The following is a 6,212-nucleotide window of genomic DNA, read 5'->3' on the forward strand; positions in this document are numbered from 1 at the left end:
TTTGTTTGTTTGTTTGTTTGTTTGTTTGTTTGTTTGTTTTTTGTGAAACAGGCTGATATCTTAATTAAGATTCTGTTCTTAAAAACTTACTTTATATAAGTAGAAAACTCAAAATTAACTAGATTTATCAGACCATTTAGGCTTAAACCTTGTGATATGCAAAAATGCTGATTTCTGAAATTAATTTCAGTGAAAGCTGTACTAATAGTTTGGAAGTATTACTGTCTGTGTTTGTTTTTCTAGGAGCTGGCTGGCTTAGAATGTGCTCTTGAGGGAGCAGGAAGGAACATTTCAAACTCCCCAAACATCTAGGCTTGTGTCCAAGTGTCAGGATGACTTTCTCCAGCCTGAAGCAGCTTGTCCCTTTCCACTTCTATTTATTCTGTGGTGTAGCAGAATTTTCTGGATGTCTACAGACCAGTGCCTCCAGGGAGACTGGGGACTGCTGTGATCCCTGCCTATGTGCTTCCTATACATGGATGCATATGTGATTTGAAGTATACAAACCTGCTTCTATCTCTTCCCTAAAACAAACTATTAAACCTGCATATTTGGTGAGTTTAGCTACAAATTTACCTGCAAATCCAGTGTGGAGAATAATGCCCTGAGGGTATATAACAAGGGCTTGTTTCCAGCAGCAAGACTAGGAATGGTAGAGCAGCTTCCTGTTCTGCAGTTCCTTCCCTCTCCCAAAGTGGCACAGTGTAACACTGACCCACGTATGAGCTGTGTTTGTTGTAAACTTTGAACATTGTCACCATTTCTACTGTTTCTTCAATCATAGCATATTTCTGTAATTTAATCTTTCCTTCATAATAAGTACATAAAGAAAGAAAGAAAGAAACATGTTCAGATGCTATCCAATGTCAAGTTCTCTTGAATTACTCATGGGATAAATGACTTGATCATTCTGAAGCATACACTGTGTGAGTGAGCTTATTTCATAAGAAATTATTTGCAAGATTACTAGGAGACATTTTCACCCACATTTTCCCCTATGTAATCCAGGCAGTAATAAGATTACAGCAGGTCTCCTATAGTGATTATCTAAAAGGAAATGTCTCAAGTGAACAAGACTGTTGAACAAATTAAAGAACAAAAATGTTCACATTTTGGTAACTCAGCAAATGAAGGTATGCCTGGTGTTCATTCTGAAAGGTCCCATTCAGACTCTGGAGGGCTTTAACACTAACTAATGTTGTCTGATTAGTAATATCAAAACTACGTTGTACAACTTTGAGATTAAAGAGAAGACATAGGTCTTATTCTACAAATGCACAGTACAGACTTGTTGGCCATTAACACTGATACTAAAACTGTTCAGAGGAGGCTAAACTGTCATATAATAAAACTAATATAATTTTGCCATCTGACTAGCTGTTTTCAAACCACTCAAGACAGGGATAACTTTGATAGACACCAAAGAGCCATAGGAAACTTGGTATTGTCAGTCCTGGAAAGCTGTACAGTTTTCATATTTAAGAACGTTTTCCCCCTGTGCTCCACTACTTTTGAAAGAAAATTTTGTCTTTAATTTTGTGTAGTACGCTCCTTAGTGCGACTATACATCAGTACAGTGCTAAAATTATTACAGAAATGTTGTATATTGTTAATCCAATGCAGCTTGTACTTTGAAGTGCAGTTCTGCGAACTTCTGTAGGATTTCAGTGTTACTTTTAGCATATGTGTACTTAAACAGTTTGATTCTCAAAGGTCAGTGATGTTGTGGCATCTGGTAGTATATGAACAGCTTACTCAGATGAAGCTCCTTTAACATTTTAAAACCCAGTTGCTTGAGTGGCCTTTTGTAGCACAGGCTTGTAACACTTCCAGATGTAGTGCAAATGATCATTTTCCTTGTTTTTCCTAAACCCAGTAAAAGAAACAAAACAGAAAAACAAACCAAAACAAAGAGTCAAAAGCTGCATTGGTAACGGGGGCCAACGGCCAAGTGAGGATAGGTAGAACTCAGCAGACATGAGAGAGAGTACTGGCTATTTTCAAAGATAGCCTTGAAAATATCTAGCAAGTCTGTGGTAGAGCAGTCAGTGGGGTTGGAGATATCAGTAGCTATAAGGAACAAGGTTTTTAAAGACGTAGCATACCAGATCTACTAAATAACAATAAGTAATAAATAATAAGTAATAAAGAATGCAGATATTATAAGGCAGATACCTTCTTCAATCTGTGGTTTTTAAACACCTTAATGAATAGATTTAAATCTATGGCTTCTGGGTCCTCATACAACAGGAAGAAGAAAATATAAGGCAGGTGCTAGAGAACTATCTGAATATCTTTAGAGGAATTTACAAAATAAAATAAAATAAAAGATAAAATAAAAATATTCCATGCAGATATCTAAGCAGATATTTTCTTCTCTTTATGTTACTGACCGTCCTCTTCCTTGGAAAGTTCTGTACTCTCATTATGATGCCTAGATCACTCCAAATGTAATGGCTCCTATTTATTTCCGTGGAAACTACAACAGATATAAAGAGCACAGTAACACTATTTGATACAGCAAATTTTCTGCTACAAAACACTATTTTTCAATGTAGCTACCACTATTAACTTTCACCAGAAATGAACAAGAGTCTGCATGCTGTGCTCATAATGATCTGCAGCAGCAGAGGTGACTCACTGCTTCACAGCTGCTGTCATGGCATTGTTGCAAGGAAAGTGTTGCCCACTCAGCTTATTTACTTCATTGACTTGAACAGGTGGAAGTCAGAAGGTGCCAAATCCAGAATATATGTTGCGTGTGGTAGGGCCAAGACTGGCAATGTGCGCCACAGTCTTCATACTGATATGGCCCTTGTGTTACCATGCAGCAAGAGAACCTGGTATTCTTCTCTGTCTTAACTCAGAAAGTGTGAGCCTTCAGCTTAGTCAGCACTGTCTTATTCTCATATTGGTTTGATAGATTCTGACAAACTTCCATATGGTGTTCTTTCTCTTCCTGCGTGGGCATTTGTGGCACCCACCTGGCACAAAATTTGCAATATTTCAGTATTGCTACCATCATTTCCTCTGAAGCCAAGAGTCAGCTCCGTATACAGTTTCCTGGTTGTAATCCATTGATTTGCATGGACGAGCAGATTGAGACACTTCATTTCATGGTGTGACAGTTGTGCACAGCTGTTTGGAACATGGCTCATCTTTCATGTTGCTGTCACCACTGCTGAAACACACCACACACTGCCTGATTTGGCAAACACACATCCACTGTTTGGTCTCTATGAATGACCAGCAAGCATCAGTGATGTCATAGGCCAGCATAATAAAATAGGATACATTACTTTTGTATCTCTCGCAGATTACATTGCTGAAGAGCCTTTCTTTCATGATGCGTTTCCACTAATAATTCTAATAAGACTGAAAGAGCATTTGTAGAATGTTAGATAAGAAAGGTGAACTGATAATCTCCAGCAGATTACAGATGTAGTTGTTACCCAGGTAAGACAGCATTAAACTTTCAACCACCTAATTATGCCTTGGTAGATGCTGTCTTCACATCATATTTGTGGCTGTGTTCAGTTTGAACAGAATAGTCCTCAGGAGTTTTGATGGGCACCTCTTACCTCCTAGCTGTATTCCACTTTTTTTTTGTTTTACAATTGCAGTGAAATCCCAATGCATGCAATGTAATCCAATTTGTGGATGAAAGTCAAATGAACTTTTTCACCTTGAGTCTCTACTAGACCAATGTCTTAATAAAGAACAGATGACTTAACCTGGCAGACAGGAAGATGGGAAACAAGTAAAAAAAATAAAATACTTACAGAATTCACTTAGACTTTGTGTTGATTAAGGCCATCTAGGTTTAACAGAGTTTGAGTGCTCAACTGCCACTTCAACATCTCTCAGCAATTCGGCTCCCGCAATAGCCCTCCCAAAACGCTAGCTATGAATTAAAATGAATTAGAGCCTGCAGAGTGACTGCAGTGACTGTGAGGAGGAAGTCCTTGCTGCTGTTTCTTCGTTTAGACAATTGAGGTGAGTGTTTTATTTTAGGTGATAACAGATGAAAGCAATTTTAAAAGGTATATCTGATTATTGATAAACCATTCAACTGAGAATAAGGTCATCATTCTCTTTACACTATTATTAGCAGGTTTTTAACTTGTCTATTGTCAGCAACCAGTAACAGATAAGCTATAAAATTATTTTTTGCGTAATTATTAGTGCTTGTAAATATAAACAACCTCTATGAACAGCAAAGATAGTAGATCTAAGATCTTTACTAAGGTAAAGAAGACTTTGTCTTATAAAAATATCAATCTCTTACCAGTATCTCTGTGCCAGCATTTGGAGTAGTTTTACAATTATGACAAATAAGGTGGACAGGTAGGAACCTTTCTTCTTAGTGTATATCTGCATAATTCATTTTAGTACACATTATGTGTCTTCTAGAGGATATGAGGGTGTTTTCTGGCTCAGAAAATATTATTTCTTTGTATGTTGTGTATTAAAGAGAGATGAAGAAGAAAGAGGCAGTTATGAAACTACAAGTGGAACAATGTAGAGGGGAGAATATTTTCTGCTTCTTCCTCAGTATTATAACAGAAAAACAGAAACCTTAAAAATATCCTGTAAGGGAAAGGGCACATTACTTTCCCAATTATCAGTAGATATTTCAGTGCAGTTTCATTCTTTCCATTATTTTTTTTTAAGCTAATGAGTGGTATAATAAAAGTAGCATCTAAAAAACCTAACCTTAAACAAAGTACTTCTATCTTGGTGGAAGCAATTGTTTTTAAAATCTTTCAAATTTCTATTTAATAATACACGTTCACAGTGGTTTAGTGGATCACTTTTTGAAGGACTAAACTTGACAGAAGTCACTGGTAGATAATGTAGCTGCATTTAATGAAAAAAAAAAAAAAAAAAAGTGTTGTGAGGCTTGCACTCTCACCAGTGATTCCAACAAGAGACTAAAGGAGTACTGCTTTACTTATGAAAATTTATATCTGCACTTCTGTTAGTGATATCAAGGATGTTTTTTTCTCTTTTTGCCACTGAACCATTGCTACAAATTAGGAAGGAACATCATATTGCTAGTCACACTATGTTTCATAAGGTGTAACTATAAGGTTTTCTCTTATTAAAGATACTGTAGATTTCTTTCCTAGAGCTGAAAGACTTTAAAGTTCTTATCTGGCCAAGCTCAAGCATGATGCTTATTAAAGGGAATGAGTACTTTATCACTGACTTCAGGAAAAGGAAGGCTCCTTGCAAGAAGTTTTTCTGTCTTCTTAATTCAACAGAGAAAGATTGATGAACTAGCCTCTAGTTCAGTTCAGTTCTTAACCGCACATAAAAAGATGTTCTCAGAACCTAATACTTTTATACTTTGAACTGCTGGAAGGAAACTCTACATGTACTTATAAATTGGTATCGTGTTCACAAACACTAACTTATTTCAACAATTGTTAATCTTTCACTGTATGTTATAGGGCAGGTGTTTCAACACATTTCACAGATAAGGATATATTTATGGACACAATTACTATGAGACAGAATCAACGTGGCTGCATAAAAAACAATACAGTGGGAACTCAAGCTGAAGTGTATGATTTATGATTAATAAATAATTTATTACTTCTTTCAATGCTCGTTGCCTAGATTGTAAGAAAACACAAAGTCATTCAAATTATTTTCATCAGATTAGTAGTTCTTTGCAACTGTGTCTTTATTTTAGAAAGGGAAAAGTGCAGGGCTCAATAAATTCAACATTCAGCCCTCGTCTATAGTTGATTTTGTGTGGAAATCCCTTCTATGCTGCATTGATCACTATGGGCACAAAACTCTAGAAAAAATATATAAGGTAGAGAGCACATTGTATTAGTATTATTTTGGATTCTTCTTTGCCCAGGTAGGTTTGCTGAAACATGATGGTTGTTTTCCTTATTTTTTCCTTAGTGCTTGCATTAAATGTTCACGATGCCTTGTTCTTGCAGGAGAAGTTTAATGTCAGCAGTATGGGGCATCAGGTGATAATATTTGACTTTTCGCTCATAAGAGGACTCTGGGAGGCTCGAGTCAAGAAGAACAAAGAACGTCAGAGGAAAGAGAAAGAGAGATTAGAAAAAAGTTCATTAGAGAAGTAAGTTGACTATCTTGATATTCTTTAAAATTAAAATCAGTATTGTTTAGTCCTATCTTATCAACCAGAAGCAGGACAGCAGAGGGTTGCACTAGCACCGGGCACC

General features: G+C 36.4%; 1 long non-coding RNA gene across 1 annotated transcript; it reads left to right on the forward strand.

Annotated features, from left to right (window-relative positions):
- Positions 1 to 124: 124 nt before the first annotated feature.
- LOC122192460 lies at positions 125 to 6,104 on the forward strand. The gene is made up of 3 exons (XR_006182614.1): positions 125 to 554; positions 3,813 to 3,996; positions 5,961 to 6,104. It is a non-coding gene; the product is annotated as an uncharacterized LOC122192460 (long non-coding RNA).
- The last annotated feature ends 108 nt before the right edge of the window (positions 6,105 to 6,212 follow it).

This window comes from Lagopus leucura, unplaced genomic scaffold, assembly GCF_019238085.1.
Source record: "Lagopus leucura isolate 7727_CA_CO unplaced genomic scaffold, USGS_WTPT01 32003-0_obj-0_obj, whole genome shotgun sequence".
NCBI classification, from domain to species: domain Eukaryota; kingdom Metazoa; phylum Chordata; class Aves; order Galliformes; family Phasianidae; genus Lagopus; species Lagopus leucura.